General features: G+C 38.8%; 1 pseudogene; it reads left to right on the plus strand.

Annotated features, from left to right (window-relative positions):
- The window catches only part of LOC107484689 (N-carbamoylputrescine amidase-like), an 81,819-nt pseudogene that overhangs the window by 14,554 nt on the left and 47,837 nt on the right, over positions 1-19,428 (plus strand).

Genomic DNA, 19,428 nt, shown 5'->3' on the forward strand with positions numbered 1-19,428 from the left:
TGCTTGGGCTGAGCTTGATTAATTCACGAGCTAAGGTATTTCTTGGCGTCAAACTTCAGGTTATGATGTGTTTTGGGCGTTCAACTCCGGATTATGACGTTTTTCTGGCGTTTAACTCCAGACAGCAGCATGAACTTGGCGTTCAACGCCAAGTTACGTCGTCATTCTTCGAATAAAGTATGGACTATTATATATTGCTGGAAAGCTCTGGATGTCTACTTTCCAACGCCGTTGAGAGCGCGCCAATTGGAGTTCTGTAGCTCCAGAAAATCCATTTCGAGTGCAGGGAGGTCAGATTCCAACAGCATCAGCAGTCCTTTTGTCAGCCTTCTTCAGAGTTTTGCTCAAATCCCTCAATTTCAGTCAGAATTTACCTGAAATCACAGAAAAACACACAAACTCATAGTAAAGTCCAGAAATGTGAATTTAACATAAAAACTAATGAAAACATCCCTAAAAGTAGCTCAAACTTACTAAAAACTATATAAAAACAATGCCAAAAAGCGTATAAATTATCCGCTCATCAACACCTATTCTCAGACATACAATCAAGGTTGGAGAAATCACCCAAATTTTGGATGGAGAGACCAACCTCAGAGACCTCAAAATTTCAACAATAATTCTCAAGGCGGCTTCCAATAGAACAATTACAATAACCGCCAACCTCAGTCTCAGCAGACCAACTCTAAATCCAAGGAAGATTCGAATTGGGAGATGATGAGGAGTTTTATGCAGGAAACAAGAGCCTCCATCAAAAACCTGGAAGTGCAAATGGGCCAGCTAAGCAAGCAAATACCTGAAAGGTCTGCAAGTACATTTCCAAGTGATACAATGGTGAACCCAAGAGAAGACTGCAAGGTGATTCAATTGAGAAGTGGTAAAACAGCTGGCTCTGAGACAAGGGCTAATGAAGAGCTAGTTGAAAAGAAAGCTCCAGAGGAGAAAAAGGAAAAAGTGGAGCACGCCCCTACAAAGCGTGCAGACAACCCATTCCCTGACTCTCTAGACACATATCCTACATTACCAAAGGCTCCTGAATACAAGCAAAAAATGCCATATCCTCAGAGATTTCAGAAGGCTTCCAAGGAAAAACAATTCTCTAAATTTTTAGATGTGTTCAAGAAGCTACAGATTAACATTCCCTTTGCAGAGGCTCTAGAGCAAATGCCTCTCTATGCTAAATTTATGAAAGAATTGTTGACCCACAAGAGGAACTGGAAGGAACAAGAAACAGTGGTGTTAACCAAGGAATGCAGTGCCATTATTCAACCCAACCTTCCTGAGAAGATGTCAGATCCAGGGAGCTTTGTCATTCCTTGCACCATTGGAGATGTCACCATTCAGAGAGCTTTATGTGACCTTGGAGCCAGCATCAATCTCATGCCACTTTCAGTGATGAAAAAGCTTCAAATTGAGAGGTAAAACCCTCTCGTATTTCTCTTCAACTTGCTGACCTTTCTATTAAATTACCTGTGGGGGTTGTTGAGGATTTACTTGTTAAAGTAGGACCATTCATCTTTCTTGTTGATTTTGTTATATTAGACATGGAAGAGGAGGTAAAATCCTCTATTATACTTGGTAGAAACTTTTTAGCTATAGGTAGAGCTTTGATTGATGTACAAAATGGTGAATTGACTATGAGAGTCAATGAAGAACAGGTGGTCCTTCATGTTTTTGAAGCTCTCAAGCACCCTAATAATTCTGAAGGGTGTATGAAAATAGATATTATTGAACCACTTGTTCAAGAGGTACTGAAAGCTGAGGTGTTGGATGACATTCTGGATCCTATCTCTGAATATGAATTAGTTGAAATTGATAAATCACCACCCCAGAAGGCTATGGTCTACACGCCCAAAGCAGAAGAGGAAGTCCCCAAGCTTGAGCTCAAATCCTTACCTCCTTCTCTGAAATATGTGTTCTTCGGTGAAAATGATTCATATCCAGTGATTATTAGCTCTTCTCTGAAACCTGAAGAGAAAGAGGCGCTTGTTTCAGTGCTCAAGAGTCATAAAACGGCTCTTGGGTGGACCATTAGTGACTTGAAGGGGATTAGTCCAACTAAGTGTATGCACAAAATTCTTCTTGAAGATGATGCCAAACCAGTTGTGCAACCACAAAGGAGACTCAATCCAACTATGAAAGAAGTGGTCCAAAAAGAGGTAATGAAACTATGGGAAGCAGGTATTATTTACCTTATTTCTGACAGTCCTTGGGTAAGTCCTGTGCAGGTAGTTCCCAAGAAAGGCGGGATGACAGTGATCAAGAATGAAAAGAATGAGCTTATTCCTACAAGAACAGTCACAGGATGGAGAATGTGCATAGATTACAGGAGGCTCAACACTGTTACAAGGAAGGATCATTTCCCCCTCCCTTTCATTGATCAGATGCTTGAGAGGTTAGCTGGTCATGCTTTTTATTGTTTTCTAGATGGATATTCTGGATATAATCAAATTGCAGTGGACCCTCAAGATCAAGAGAAGATAGCATTCACATGCCCCTTTGGAGTATTTGCCTACAGGAGAATGCCATTTGGACTTTGCAATGCTCCAGCAACTTTTCAAAGGTGTATGCTTTCAATTTTTTCTGATATGGTTGAGAAGTTTATTGAGATATTTATGGATGACTTTTCTGTTTTTGGTAATTCTTTTGAATCCTGCCTTAAACATTTATCTCTTGTCTTGAAACGGTGTCAAGAATCAAACCTTGTTTTAAATTGGGAAAAATGCCATTTTATGGTTACAGAAGGCATTGTTCTTGGACACCGGATTTCAAGTAAGGGGATTGAGGTTGATAGAGCAAAGGTGGAGATAATTGAAAAATTACCACCACCAACTAATGTTAAGGCAATTAGGAGTTTATTGGGTCATGCAGGATTTTATAGAAGATTTATAAAGGATTTTTCTAAAATTGCTAAACCATTGAGCAACCTGTTGGTTGTTGATGTTCCTTTTGTCTTTGATTCTGATTGTCTGCATGCTTTTGAAACTCTAAAAGCAAACCTTACCTCTGCTCCCATTATAGCTCCCCCGGACTGGGATCTACCATTTGAATTAATGTGTGATGCTAGTGACTTTGCTATAGGAGCTGTTTTAGGACAGAGGCATGGTAAGCTTGTACATGTCATTTACTATGCCAGCCGTGTGTTGAATGATGCCCAAAAGAATTACACAACTACAGAAAAGGAATTATTAGCTGTTGTGTATGCTGTTGATAAGTTTAGGTCCTATTTACTTGGTTATAAGGTTATTGTTTATTGGTGCACGAAATTGCAATCACACTTTTGCAATCCCGCACAACTAACCAGCAAGTGCACTGGGTCGACCAAACAGGATTCTAAACCAAGATTAATCAGATGGGTGTTGCTCCTTTAGGAGTTTGATATTGAGATAAAAGACAGGAAATGGTCAGAGAATCAAGTAGCCGACCATCTTTCCAGAATTGAGCCTGAAGCAGGAGTGCAACCATCCACAGCTGTGACTGAGACGTTTCCAGATGAGCAGTTGTTCCTCATTCAATAGGCACCATGGTTTACAGATATTGCAAACTATAAAGCCATGAATTTTATCCCAAGGGAGTACAGTAGGCAACAAGTGAAGAAGCTATTGACTGATGTAAAGTACTACATTTGGGAAGAACCATACCTTTTTAAAAGATGCTCGGATGGAATAATCCGGAGATGTGTCCCAGATGAGGAAAAGCAGCAGATTCTTTGGCACTGTCATGGGTCTGATTATGGAGGCCACTTTGGTGGTGAAAGGACAGCTACAAAAGTCCTTCAGAGCGGGTTTTACTGGCCGACTCTCTTTAAAGACTCAAGAGCATTTGTGAAGCACTGTGGCAGATGTGAAAAAGCTGCAAATCTCCCTGCAAACCATGAAATGCCACAGCAGGGGATTCTTGAGGTTGAGTTGTTTGATGTGTGGGGTATTGATTTCATGGGACCTTTCCCACCCTCACATTCAAACAACTATATTCTAGTGGCAGTTGACTATGTGTCTAAGTGGGTGGAAGCCGTAGCTTTGCCTACCAATGATGCCAAAGTGGTAATGAGCTTTCTTCAGAGATATATCTTTAGCCGGTTTGGTGTCCCAAGGACACTCATTAGTGATGGAGGAAGCCATTTCTGCAACAGACAGTTGGACTCTCTTCTGCAGAGATATGGAGTCTGTCATAAAGTGGCAACCCCCTATCACCCTCAGACAAGTGGACAGGTTGAAGTCTCCAACAGGGAACTTAAGAGGATTCTATAGAAGACCGTCAGTGTTTCAAGAAAGAACTGGTCTAGGAAGCTTGATGATGCTCTCTGGGCATACCGGACAGCATACAAGACTCCAATTGGCATGTCCCCATATCAGTTAGTCTTTGGCAAAGCCTGTCACTTGCCAGTTGAGCTGGAGCACAAGGCTTATTGGGCAATTAAGTATCTGAATCTTGATTCAGAAGCTGAAGGAATTAAGCGGATGCTTCAGTTGAATGAGCTTGATGAATTCAGATATTCAGCCTATGAGAATGCCAAGCTCTATAAGGAGAGAACCAAGCTACTGCATGATAAGAATATTGCCATCAGAGTCTTTGAGCCAGGAAAAAGAGTGCTTCTGTATAATTCAAGGCTCAAATTCTTTCCCGGGAAGCTGAAATCTCGGTGGTCAGGACCGTTTGTGGTTACCAGAACCTCACCATATGGTCATGTGGAAATACAGGAAGAAAATTCTGACAGGAAATTTACCGTCAATGGCCAGAAGTTGAAGCACTATCTTGGAGGTGAGATTGACCGCCAGAGGTCCACTCATCTGCTGAACTAGCTGAACTGACCGTCAAGCTAGTGACGTTAAAGAAGCGCTTGTCGGGAGGCAACCCGATAATTTCGTATCCTTCACTATTTTTCGTAGTAGTTTTTCTTAGTTATTTTATTTTTATTGAGTTCTTACTAATTTTCTGATCATGCAGCTATGTTCTCCCAGGAACCAAACATTAAAGAAAAAAAAAAGCCATGCGACGTGACCGCATCAGCGATGCGTCCGCGTCGCAAGGAGAGGGGAGAAAATAAAAACGAACAGAGAGTCACGCTGGAGCGTGGCTGGAGGCGTGCCAGTGGCACAAATCGTCCCACGTGACCGCATCGCCGACGCGTCCGCGTCATGTGGTAATATTAGCCTTCCACGCGACCGCGTGACCCATGCGGCCGCGTGCCCTGATTTTCGACGTAAAAAGGGTGCACAACCAAATATTGTGCTGGAGTGGTGCTGGCTTGGTGCTAGACGCATAATCCCTATCACGCGAACGCGTCGCCGACGCGTCTGCGTCATTCCCTTCTGAAGCCATTCACGCGATCGCATGCCCCACGCGATCGTGTCACCCCAGATTTGGCAAATATTTAAATTCGAACAGAGAGTTGCGCGCCTGCACTCGCGCCCGAATCATAACATGGGTCACGCGACCGCGAGACCGACGCGACCGCATCAACTAACCAAAACGCAATCACGCAAACGTGTGTCCCACACGTCCGCGTCGCTTATGCCGCCTAGTTTTCTTTTTCTCTCTCTCCCAATCCTAATTCTCTCTTATTCTTTTATCCTTTTATTTTTCTCTCCTCATAATACTTGTCTCTTCTATTTTCAGTTCTTATTTGCTTGAGGACAAGCAAACCTTTAAGTTTGGTGTTGTTGGACGCTGCACTCATTGGTTTTCTGGCACAAAAGGGAGGCAAATAATCTTCATTAAGGAGCACAACCTGAAGAATAAAGCGACAGCTAGGATAACTAAGGTGGTTGAGTTCCTTTCATTTTTATTCCTCCTTTCTTTTTCTATGTTATGTTCCAGTTTTCTGCTATTTTACTTTGTCTGTTTCATGATCTTTTATTAGTTAGAATCCTAGGATTAGTTTTCTTTTAATTGCTTTAATGCTGAAAAGATGTTTCAAGTACCACTCACTGAACTTGAATATAAAAAAAAGAAAAAGAAGTGATGTATTGCATGAAAAATTGAGTTAATTCTAAGAATAGTCTTATTTACTTAAATGTGGTGGTATTTTCTATGATTTTTGAATGCATGATATGAACAGTGCATATTAGAATTTGAATCAAGGGATGTTGATGTATAAGGAATAGGAATTTAGAGAATTATTATGACTTCTCTGAAATAAACAAAAATTTATTCCTTGAATCAAAAGAAACAGCAAAAAAAATAAAAAAATAAAAGCAAGGTCCAAGGCTCTGAGCATCAATGACTAGGGAGGTCAGACATGATTAAAAGCTCAAAGAGTTATTTCCCTAGTCATATGCTTGTGGTGTGATTGTGTCAAGTAATCCTTGAGACAGAACACCTAGAGTCGAGGTCAATTGCATTTAACAGAGTATGCCAAAGGCTTTGAGCACCACTGTCTGGGAGTAATTAAAAGAAAAACCAGATCTCAAAGAGAGTTCCCCAGTTAAGTGCTTGTGGTGTTTCTGTGTCAAGTAAAGCTTGAGACAAAACATTTAAAGTCACGGCTAGGCTAAAGGTGCAAAGCACCAAAAATAAAAAAATAAATAAATTAAAATAAATTTTGCTGTGTTCAAGGATTAAACTGAAATGAAAAGATCAAAGAATTCATAATATTATCCGGATTCTAATTCCGAATGACAATAACATTCTTGATTCAAAGGAGAGTGAGATGCCAAAACTATTCAGGATTACAGTTACAAACCCCACTATAAAAAGAGACATGAGCTTAATCGAACTCTCATTCTCATGCAAATTCACATCCTAAGCCTATATTAGTTTTGGTTGCTTGAGGACAAGCAACAGTTTAAGTTTGGTGTTGTGATGCGTGAGCATCTTATCTATCTTTTCCTAGTGAATTTGCATCTAATTTGTTGAGTTTAATTAAGAATTAATTATATTTTAGCCACTATGGATGCTATTTTGAGTTTTGTGCAAATTTATTTATTTTAGGTAGCATTCGGAGGGATTTGATGAAGTTTCTGCAGAGAAAAAGAAGAAACCAAAGACATGACCAGCGAAGACTGACGCGGACGCATGGCTCACGCGACCGCGCGAAATGGAGAAATTACAATGATGCGATCGCGTGCCTGACGCGAACGCGTGGACTGGAATATACACAGATGACGCGAGCGCGTGGACGACGCAGACGCATCACATGCGCGATCTGCAAAAATACAAATGGCGCTGGTTACGAATTTTGGGCTGTTTTAACCCACTTTCCAGCCCAGAAAACACAGATTAAAAGCTGCAGAATGGACAAAGTAAGTGGTCCCCAACCATCAACTGAAAATCTGTTAATTAATTTGAATTTAAATTCAAATCTTATCTTTTAGGAAAAGATATTATTTTTAATTTTTGATTTTAAACCTATTAGGATTAGTAATAAATAGAAACTCTGTACATTTAGACAGGCATCAGATTGTTACCAAAACCCTTATTTTTCTTCTCTGAACCATGAGCAACTAATCCTCCATTGTTAAGGTTAGGAGCTCTGTCTATTTGTAATGGATTAATTTGTTTGATCTTTCTAATTTATTCCATGCTTTGCTTTATATTTCAATAATTGTTTTCGCTCTTTATTTTATGAATATGGATGGAACGGAAGTATGACCCATGTTCTAATTGAGTTCTTGTAAAACTTGGAAAAGCTCTTTACTTGAACAACAACTTGGAAACATATTATCCTAAATTTTAATTATTTGGATTTAATGGGATACGTGACATATAATCCCCTTATTTTTGGGTAATTAGAATTTTTGTGGCATATAAACTGGAAATTGATTTTTATCCTCTAATTGGAATTAACTGACCAAGGAATTGGCAGTTAATGAATTCTAGAGGAGACTAGGAAGGTTTAAGGAATTAGGGCCTAGTCACATATAGTTTGCCATGAAATTATATCTTGCATGATTAAATTAGTTAGTAATAAAAAAATTAATCCGGAAAAATAGATAACTCTGAAACCTTAACTAGCTTCTCATTATATTATTCCCAACTTATTTATTTGTCTGTGTTTAATGCTCTTTGAATACCAAAACACCCTTTTCTGCTTGCCTAACTAATCTTTTCAAATACTATTATTGCTTAATTCGTCAATCCTCGTGGGATCGACCCTTACTCACGTAAGGTATTACTTGGTACGACCCGGTGCACTTACTGGTTAGTAAGTGTGGGTTATAAATTCCGCATCAGTGTGCATAATTAATACCTGGGCTGAATGCCTTTCCCTGGCAGTGTTTTGTAATTATTTGACATATCAATCATAGAACATCCAATGTCACACAGTGTTATGTTAATTTCTTTACTATTTTACTAATGCTAAGTGGGATTTGTTTCAAGGAATTCTAATTTGTTCCAGGGAATTATCCATGGAAATATATCATTCCCATGTATGGTTTAAGTTTTAAATTTAATTTTTAGTATTTAACTTTTGATGTTGAAACAAATGCCCACTAAAGGTTTAGTAGAATATGTATGTGGCAAAAGGGATTTCTGTTCTTACTTTATTTTCCCTGGGTGAAATTACTAGAGTCTCTAAAAACCCTGATGGGTTGTGTGAAGGATATCTTAATGATGCATGACTAATTTTAGGAACTCTTTGAAGGTTATTACTTCTGTCAAGCACAAAGAGAAGATTACATTCAAAGAGCTAAGCCATATAAGGATCATCCTACAATTCTCAGGTAAAGAAAGAAAAGAAGTTTTTTTTTGGTAATGTGCTTTTCTATTAGTGTTTGTGTGCCAATTAGTGGAACTATATTTACAATTATTTGCTGTGTGTCTATGTCATTCTGTAGTGGATCTTATTTTTGTTTCAACCTTTGTAATGTAGGATGCAAGAACTTGCAAAAGAGTTAGGCGTATTAGGCGTAGTCATACCAGTTAGCTTCTTCGAGGAGGCAAACAACGCACATTATAATTCAATAGCCATGATTGATACTGATGGGAGTGATCTTGGGATTTATAGAAAATCCCATATTCCAAATGGACCAGGTATGGTGATGAGCGGATTATTTATACGTTTTTTGGTATTGTTTTTAGGTAGTTTTTAGTAGGATCTAGCTACTTTTTGGGATTTTTTATTAGTTTTTATGAAAAATTCATATTTCTAGATTTTACTATGAGTTTGTGTGTTTTTTTGTGATTTCAGGTATTTTCTGGCTAAAATTGAGGGACCTGAGCAAAAATCTAACTCAGAGGCTGACAAAGGACTGCTGATGCTGTTGGATTCTGACCTCCCTACACTCAAAGTGGATTTTCTGGGGCTATAGAACTCCAAATGGTGCGTTCTCAATTTTATTGGAACGTAGACATCCAGGGCTTTCCAGCAATATATAATAGTCCATGCTTTGCTCGCGTTTTGATGATGCAATGGCATTCAAACGCCCCTTCTCTACCCTATTCTGAAGTCAAAACGCCAGAACTGGCATAAAAGTTGGAGTTAAACGTCCAAACTAGCACCAAAGCTGGCGTTTAACTCCAAGAGAAGCCTCTACACGTGTAAAGCTCAATGCTCAGCCCAAGCACACACCAAGTGGGCCCAGAAGTAGATTTCTGCATCATTTACCTATTTCTGTAAACCCTAGTAGCTAGTTTCATTATAAATAGGACCTTTTACTATTGTATTTTCATCTTGGAATCTTTGGACGATTGTTCACATTGGGAGGCTGGCCATTCGGCCATGCCTAGACCTTGTTCTTATGTATTTTCAATGGTGCAGTTTCTACACACCATAGATTAAGGTGTGGAGCTCTGCTGTTCCTCGAGTATTAATGCAATTACTACTGTTTTCTTTTCAATTCATGCTTATTCTTATTCTAAGATATTCACTCGCACTTCAACCTGATGAATGTGATGATCCGTGACAATCATCATCATTCTCACCTATGAACGCGTGACTGACAACCACTTCCGTTCTACTTAAGATTGAGCGTGTATCTCTTAGCCTCCATTCCGAAAGATCGGAGTCTTCGTGGTATAAGCTAGAATTATTGGCGGCGATTCCTGAGATCTGGAAAGTCTAAACCTTGTCTGTGGTGTTCCGAGTAGAATCTAGGAAGGGATGACTGTGACGAGCTTTAAACTCACGAGTGTTGGGCGTAGTGACAGACGCAAAAGGATAGTAAATCCTATTCCAACATGATCGAGAACCGACAGATGATTAGCCGTGCAGTGACAGCACATTTGGACCATTTTCACTGAGAGGATAGGAGGTAGCCATTGACGCCTGTGAAACCCAACATACAGCTTGCCATGGAAAGGAGTATGAAGGATTGGATGAAGGCAGTAGGAAAGCAGAGATTCGAAAAGGACAAAGCATCTCCATACACTTATCTGAAATTTCCACCAATGATTTACATAAGTATCTCTATCTTTATTGTATGTTTTATTTATCCTTTAATTATGAAAACTCTATCACCCATTTGAATCCGCCTGACTGAGATTTACAAGGTGACCATAGCTTGCTTCAAGCCAACAATCTCCGTGGGATTGACCCTTACGACCCAGTGCACTTCCTGGTTAGTTGTGCGAAGTTGTGAAAAAGAGTAAGATTACAATTGTGCGTACCAAGTTGTTGGCGCAATTGTGTATCACAATTTCGTGCACCAAGTTTTTGGCACTGTTGTCGGGGATTATTCGAGTTTGGACAACTGACAGTTCATCTTGTTACTCAGATTAGGTAATTTTTATTTTATTTTCAAAAATTTTCTTCTTTTTTTTTTCATTTTTCCAAATATAATTTTCGAAAAATTTAAAAAAATTTATAAAATCATAAAAACTCAAAAATATTTCATGGCTCTTGTTTGAATCTAGGGCCAAATTTTATGTTTGGTGTCAATTACATGATTCTAATTGTCTTGCAATTTTTGAAACACATGCATTGTGTTCTTGATGATCTTCAAGTCGTTCTTGATGAATTGCCTTGTTTGATCTTCAAGATTTATTTATTCGCACTGCATGATGTTCTACATATGCATTCTTGCATTCATATGGCCTAAACATGAGAAAGTTCTAAGTTTGGTGTCCTCCATGTTTTCTTTCATTAAGAAAACTGAGTTCTTGATGTTCATCTTGATCTTCAAGTTTCTTCTTGGTGTTCATCTTGACGTTCATAATGTTCTTGCATATATCTTGTGTTTTGATCCAAGAATTATATGTTTTGACTCATTTTGTTGTTTTTCAAAAATTGAAAACATCTCTTCTTGAATAAAGGATTTAGCAAAATGATGATCCAAGAACATAAAGCAGAGGAATTACAAAGAAAAAGTTGGGCGTTCAAAACGCCCGGTGAAGAAGGAAAGCTGGCGTTTAAACGACAGCCAGGGTACCTGGCTGGGCGTTTAACGACAGGATGACACAAAACATGCAGCTCCTGGGCGTTTAACGCCAGGATGACACACGGAGAGGAATTTTGTTTTTCAAAATCAAATCTTTTTCAAATCAAATATTTTCAATATATCTTTTAGTTTCTTGTTAATCAAGTCATTAATTTTAAAAATCAAATCTTTTTAATTTGTTTTTCAAAAATATCTTTTTTAAATCATATCTTTTTCAAATCACATTTTTTTTAATTCTAATTTCAAAAATCTTTTTCTAACTTCTTATCCTTTCAAATTTATTTCTTATCTTTTTCAAAATCACCTAACCATATTTTTTTTACTTCAATTTTCGAAAACCACAACCAATTTTTCAAAATTATTTTAAATTTTCATTTTTTTAGTTATTAAATTTTTCGAAAATTTCTCCCCTTCTCTCATCTTTTTCTATTGAAACACTAACATTCCTCCTCCATTGTCAATTCGAACTTCATCTCTCTTTGTGTGTTCAAAATTTTACCTACCTCCTTCTTCTATTCTTGTTTTCCTCTGACACCTCAAGAAATCTCTATACCGTGACATAGAGGATTCCATATTTTCTTTGTTTTCTTCTCTTTCATATGAGCAGGAACAAAGATAAAGGCATACTTGTTGAAGCTGATCCTGAACCTGAAAGGACTCTGAAGAGGAAGCTAAGAGCAGCTAAAGCACAAAACTCTGAAGAGGACTTCACTGAAATTTTCGAAAAGGAAGCAGCAAAAGAGACAATTATGGCCGAACCAAACAACAATGCAAGGAAGATGCTTGGTGATTTTACTACACCAACTTCCAACTTTTATGGAAGAAGCATCTCAATCTCCGCCATAGGAGCAAATAATTTTGAGCTAAAGCCTTAATTAGTTTCTCTACTGCAACAGAACTGCAAGTTTCATGGACTTCTATTAGAAGACCCTTATCAGTTCTTAACTGAGTTCTTGGAGATCTGTGAACAGTTAAGAATAATGGAGTTGATCCTGAAGTCTACAAGCTTATGCTTTTCCCTTTTGCTGTAAGAGACAGAGCTAGAACATGGTTGGATTCACAACCTAAGGAAAGCCTGAACTCTTGGGATAAGCTGGTCAGTGCTTTCTTGGCCAAAATCTTTCCATCTCAAAAGATGAGCAAGCTTAGAGTGAAAATCCAAACCTTCAGACAGAAGGAAGGTGAATCCCTCTATAAAGCTTGGGAAAGATATAAGCAACTGATCAAAAGGTGTCCTACTGACATGCTTCCAGAATGGAGCATCATATGTATATTCTATGATGGTCTGTCTGAGTTGTAAAACTATCATTGGACCATTCTGCAGGAGTATCTCTTAATCTGAAAATCCCTGCAGAAGCTCAGGAATTCATTGAAATAGTTGCAAATAACCAGTTCATGTACACCTCTAAGAGGAATCTTGTGAACAATGGGACGCCTCAAAAGAAGGGACTTCTTGAAATTGATGCTCTGAATGCCATACTGGCTCAGAACAAAATATTGACCCAACAAGTCAATATGATCTCTTAGAGTCTGAATGGATTATAAAATGCATCCAACAGTACTAAAGAAGCATCTTCTGAAAAAGAAGCTTAAGATCCTGAGAACCCTGTAATGGCAGAGGTGAATTACATAGGTTAAGCCTTTGGCAACACCTATAATCATTCATGGAAAAATCATCCAAATTTTTCATGGAAGGATCAACAAAAAGCTGAGCAAGCTTAGAGTGGATGTTCAGACCTTCAGACAAAAAGATGGTGAGTCCCTCTATGAAGCTTGGGAAAGATACAAGCAGCTGACCAAAAAGTGTCCCTCTGACATGCTTTCAGAATGGACCACATTAGATATATTCTATGATGGTCTGTCTGAATTTTCCAAGATGTCCCTGGACCACTCTACAGGTGGATCCATTCACCTAAAGAAAACGCCTGCAGAAGCTCAGGAACTTATTGAAATGGTTGCAAATAACCAGTTCATGTATACCTTTGAGAGGAATGCTGTGAGTAATGGGACGCCTCAAAAGAGAGGAGTTCTTGAAATTGATGCTCTGAATGCCATATTGGCTCAGAACAAAATATTGACCCAATAAGTTAATATGATCTCTCAGAGTCTGAATGGATTGCAAAATGCATCCAACAGTACTAAAGAAGCATCTTCTGAAGAATAAGCTTATGATCTTGAGAACCCTGCAATGGCAGAGGTGAATTACATGGGTGAAGCCTTTGGCAACACCTATAATCCTTCATGGAAAAATCATCCAATTTTTCATGGAAGGATCAATGATAAACCACTATTTATGGTTTATCTTGTGCTTAATTGAGTGGATTTTATCAACTCTTCACCCACTTATTCATACTATTTGCATGGTTTTACATTTGCGTTCCTAATTATGTGCTTTGATTGAAAACATGCTTCTTTGGCCTTAAGTTCCCTATCTTTAATCCTCTCTTATTACCATTAGATGCCTTGATATGTGTGTTAAGTGTTTTCAGATATTATAGGGCAGGAATGGCTTGGATGATGGAAAAGAAGCATGCAAAAGTGGAAGGAATACAAGAAGTTAGAGAAACTGCTAAGCTGTCCAGCCTGACTTCTTCGCACTCAAACGGCTATAACTTTAGATATAGAGGTCCAAATGCGATGGTTCCAGTTGCGTTGGAAAGCTAACGTTCGGGGCTTCGATTTGATATATAATATGCCATAGTTGCCCTAACGCTAGGCGACGCGAACGCGTGATTCACGCGGACGCGTCGCATCTGCGAACCTCAACCTGCGCGGCCGCGTGGGCGACGCCTCCGCGTCACTTGGCCGCGACCTGTACGGACCAGAAAGTGCTGGAAGTGACTTCTGGGCTATTTCTGACCCAGTTTTCGGCCCAGAGAACACAGATTAGAGGCTATAAGATGGGGGAATGCATCCATTCATGATCATGCATTCATAATTCACTTTTTATTATTTTAGATGTAGTTTTTAGTGAGAGAGGTTCTTTCCTCTCTCTTAGGATTAGGATTTAGGATTCAGAACTTCTCTTAGTTTTAGGAGTGACTCTCAATCCCAAGTTCAATGTTCTTTGTATTTATTTATTTCAATGTTCCATGTTTAGATTGATTTTCTTAATTAATGTTATTTGAGGTATTTTCAGATTTATGATTGCTTTATTCTATTTATGATGTCTTCAATTTAATTTAGAATTTTCCCTTTTGGCTTGGGTTAAATAATTGGTGACGCTTGAATTATCAAATAAAGCAGTGGTTGAAATTGGGAGTTGCTAATTAATTTGAGTTCCAATAACTCTAGCCTTTCCAAAGGAAAGACTAGGACTTTAGGTATCAAATTAATTAGTCCACTTGACCTTCCTTTGTTTAGTAAAGGTTAACTAAGTGGGATTAAAATCCAATTCTCATCACAATTGATAAGGATAGGACTTCCAGTTCTTATACATTGGCAAGAGTCTATTTTACAGTTATTTATTTATTTTTATTGCTTTGAAAATATATTTGTGCCCATTGCCCAAATTCCAAAAACCCCAATTTTACCTTTTTCATAGCCAATAATAAGAACATACATTCCTGCAATTCCTTGAGAAGACGACCCGAGGTTTAAATACTTCGGTTATCAATTTATTTAGGGGTTTGTTACTTGTGACAACCATATATATATTCAAAAAAATAAATAAATATTTTCAAATTTCAAATTTTAAAACTTTTATCTTATCTTATCCTTTTCAAAAATCATATCTTTTTCAAAAATCTTATCTTATCTTTTTCAAAAATTATATCTTTTTCAAAATATTTTCTTTTTATTAATTTTTGTTTCTATTTTCTCTTACTACTATGAACTCTCACCCCTTTGGCTATGAGTCTGGTTATAATTATGTTGCAGGAAGAGGCGATTATAATGACAACATGCACCATGGTTGGAACAATCAAAGATGGGAGGAGCCACAAGGATTTGATCAACCCTCATGGCAACAACCACCTCCAATGGGCTATCAACAACCATTCTGTGATGCATATCAAGGCAATGGCTATGGTGAGCACTCTTTGGACTACCAACAAGACCCACCATATGCCTATGAACACCCTCCTCCTCAATATAATTTTGGACCACCACACTCACAAGCCAACTACAACCAAACACAACCATATGACCCTAACCCGTATCCACCATACCAACCACCTTATGAGCCAAATAAACCATACACAGAACCACCACCTTTCCAACACAACTACTCTCATGAACCACCAGCTCCATATCATTATCAAGATGAACCACCTTCCTATTATGAACCCTCTCTCCCAACCAATGAATCCTCATATCCACACCAACCTCCAATGGATGACAGACTTCGTGTTATTCTTCAAAGGCAAGAAAGTATGAATAAGAGTGTGCTAAATTTCGTGGCCGCCTTAGGCGAGTTCGTAAATATAATAGCCTCCCAATATCTGAGCACTCAAAGAACTCCCATGGCTACATGTGGAGAATCAAAAGAAGAGCAAAGCATGAAGGAGACACTAAGGAACATGGCTTTGTATTGGAACAGGTAGAGGAAGCCATAATAGTTGCAGAGGAAGAAGTGGTTGAAGACTTAGGAGATGCTGAACCTCCATGGGAAAGTCAAGACATAGAGCCTCCTTCCAAGACGGTTGCAATTGATGTTGAGGAGGGTGTACAACCTCTAAGGCATATCATAGCTAAAGACTTTGAAGAAGTTGATCAAGAGATGGAGATTCAAGAAGAAGAAGCACACCCTCCTATGCCCTTGGTAAGCAATGAAGAGGAGATTGAATTGGAAAAAAGCTACTAAGAGGAAGAGGTTGAAATTGAAGAAGCTTGCAAAGAGGTGGTAGTTATCAGAGAAGAGCACAAGGGAGTGGAGCTTGCAATTTCATTAAAAATACCTCCCCATAAGTTGCCATCATCCTTTACAACATTCAAGTGGATAAAATTCATATCCCTTAGCTTTCTAATCCCACTTGAATATGGGCTACTTGAGACGGATGGCCAACTTAGAGCTCTTTGTGACATTAAGAGTAAGAGGAAGATGGCCAGTGGTAAGAATTGTCTTGCAAGGTTCATCATGGTTGGAAGCTCAAAGTTTAAATGCAAAGGTTGGTGTAAAGCTCAACTGAATGAGTCTAGGAAGTTGTTTGGCCGCTTACGTGAGAATTCAGACTGCTTGCCACCCGGATGGAACAATATTGCTCAACCAAAAGACGGGTGCAAAGGCAAGGTCTGGGACCCCAGAATCCATTCTACCAATCACCACTCTTGGGGCCTTGTCACTTGCTTTAACTTGCTTGAAGGCTTTCTGTGCCTAGTTTGGGATCCCGGAGGCTATTGGAAGTACAAACATTGGTGGGGATTCCTGGATCAATACAAGCACAAGCCACCCTAGTAGGAAACTCATCAAATGTCCAACTTAAGGACAATAACTAAAAGTGCTAGGTGGGAGACAACCCACCATGGTATGATCGTTCATTTTGCAATTTTAATTTTATTTAGTTTTGTTTGTTTTTGAGATTTATTTTATTTTATTGAACCTGGAATCATGCATAGCATTCACATTAAGCACTGCATTTGCATAAAAAAATGGCAAAACACGCACGCGATGCGGCAGCGTCGCTGACGCGTCCGCGTCACTAGTGCGTTGGGAAGAAAAGAGTTGAACAGAGAGTCACGCGAGAGCGTGGCTGGAGGCACGCCTTTAGCATAATTTGACCCCACGCAACTGCGTCGCTCACGCGACCGCGTCATATGAAACTTTGGCCTCCCACACGACCGCGTCACCCACGCGACCGCGTGGCCCTGTAAATCAACGTAAAAGGGTGTATAGCCGAAAGTTGTGCTGGAATTGGGCTGAACTCGTGCTAGAAGCCCAAGACCTCCGACGCGAACGCGTGCCCCACGCGGCTGTGTCGTTTTCCAAAAATGGCCATCCATGCGATCGCGTCACCCACGCGATCGCGTCACCCAAAATTTGGCAAAAATAAGATTTTGAACAGAGAGTTGTGCGAGCGCGAGGCTGCCCTCGCGCCAATAGCATAAACCGTGTCATGCGACCGCGTGACTGACGCGACCACGTCGATTAACTTAAAGCGCAAGTCACGCGACCGCGTGCCCCACACGTCCGCGTCACTTGCGCCGCACAGCTTAACCTTATTTGCCAAAATATTTTATCTTTTCTTCCTCAATCCTAATTTTTCCTCCCTTCTTCTTACTTACCTCTTCTTCCTTTCTTTCACTTCTCATTCTTCTTATCTCTTATTTTATTTAATTTATTTGCATACTTTCATTCATTGCATTATTTTCATTGGTGTTAGGAATTTTATTTGGGTCATTGTTTTTTTTCTATATTTTTGTGGATTATTTGACAATTATATATTACTTTTTAAAGGGATGCTTGCATGTTCAATTTAATACTTTCAAATAGCTTATTTACCATGCATGCTATGTGTTTGTGACAACGCCCGTATGGCATTGTACACTATTTTTAAGATTTCTTTTAATCTATTACTATAAATGCTTGCTTTTCACAAAACCCTTTTTATATTTTATTAATTAAATATAATTGTTATTACAAACATGATTGTTAGTTTGAAAGACTTGGTAATCTAACTTGGACATTGAATGCTTGATCTATGCTACTCATTCCTTTGCCAGCATGTCAATAAACATCTTGCATTTAACTGTCATCACATGCACTTACTATATTTCCATTGATGACTTTTCACATGTAGTCATGACCATGTGTTAACATCATTCTTCTTTACTGTGCATTGATTACCACCTTTCCCGCTCTCTTCCTTGCTGGATCCCCTAGCTTTACTTGTTACTTTCCTTTTTCCCTTTTCAGGATGGCCACCAAAGAATGGTAAAGAGAGAAAGCTACTCCCAAACCACCGGCAAGGAAAGGAACACAAAAGAGCACTAGCTGAGGAACTACAACCCCCCATCCACCTGCACATCTCAGCATGCACCGAGGACGGTGCAATCTTTAAGTGTGGGGAGGTCGATACCGATCTCCATGGGTTAGTTAGTCCCTTCTCAACACCAATTTTAATATTTGATTGCATGTTTGTTTGATTTTATGCATTTAGTTACTACTTGGTTAAAGTAATAAATTTCTTTTAAGACCCTATTTTTTTTGAAAAATTTCACTAATTTAAATTTTTGTGTAAATTTGTTTGAAGTTGTAATTGGAACATGGTTTTTGAGCCAAAGAACACACACAACCTGTGAGATTTTGAGCTTATTTACATGGTTACATTATTTAACCATAATATTTTATTCTTGTGTATTTTCTTTTCTATGATTATAATCTATATTTTGTTCCAATCTATATGTCAATTATTTAGTGTATTTACATGCTTGCATATGATTGAAGCCATTGTTTGATTCTAGCTCACTTATCCCAAAATTAGCCTACCTTTTACATCACCCTTGTTAACCCCCTTGAGCCTTTAATTCCCTCTTATTCTATAAACCACAACACTAGCCTTAAGCAGAAAAACAAATTCAAAATCCCAAGTTGAATCCTTGGTTAGCTTAAGATAGAAATTGTGTAATTGTTTAAGTGTGGGAAGCCTATTGGGAACATGGATGATAAAAACAAAGGGTACGAAGCTGAAAAGAATGAAATGATTCAAAATAAAAATTTTGGGAAGCATGCTCATGTGAAATCAAAATAATTGAATTACCATGTTGGTGCACGAAATTGTGATCATCAATGGCGCCATCAACATGGTACGCTTAATTGCAATCTCAACTCTTTATCACAACTTCGCACAACTAACCAGCAAGTGCACTGGGTCGTCCAAGTAATAAACCTTACGCGAGTAAGGGTCGATCCCACGGAGATGGTTGGTATGAAGCAAGCTATGGTCACCTTGTAAATCTCAGTCAGGCAGATTCAAATGGTTATGGATGATTTATGAATAAAGCAAAAAATAAAGATAGAGATACTTATGTAAGTCATTGGTGAGAATTTCAGATAAGCGTATGGAGATGCTTTGTCCCTTCCGTCTTTCTGCTTTCCTACTGTCTTCATCCAATCCTTCTTACTCCTTTCCATGGCAAGCTGTATGTTGGGCATCACCGTTGTCAATGG

Source organism: Arachis duranensis, chromosome 4, assembly GCF_000817695.3.
Source record: "Arachis duranensis cultivar V14167 chromosome 4, aradu.V14167.gnm2.J7QH, whole genome shotgun sequence".
Classification (NCBI taxonomy): domain Eukaryota; kingdom Viridiplantae; phylum Streptophyta; class Magnoliopsida; order Fabales; family Fabaceae; genus Arachis; species Arachis duranensis.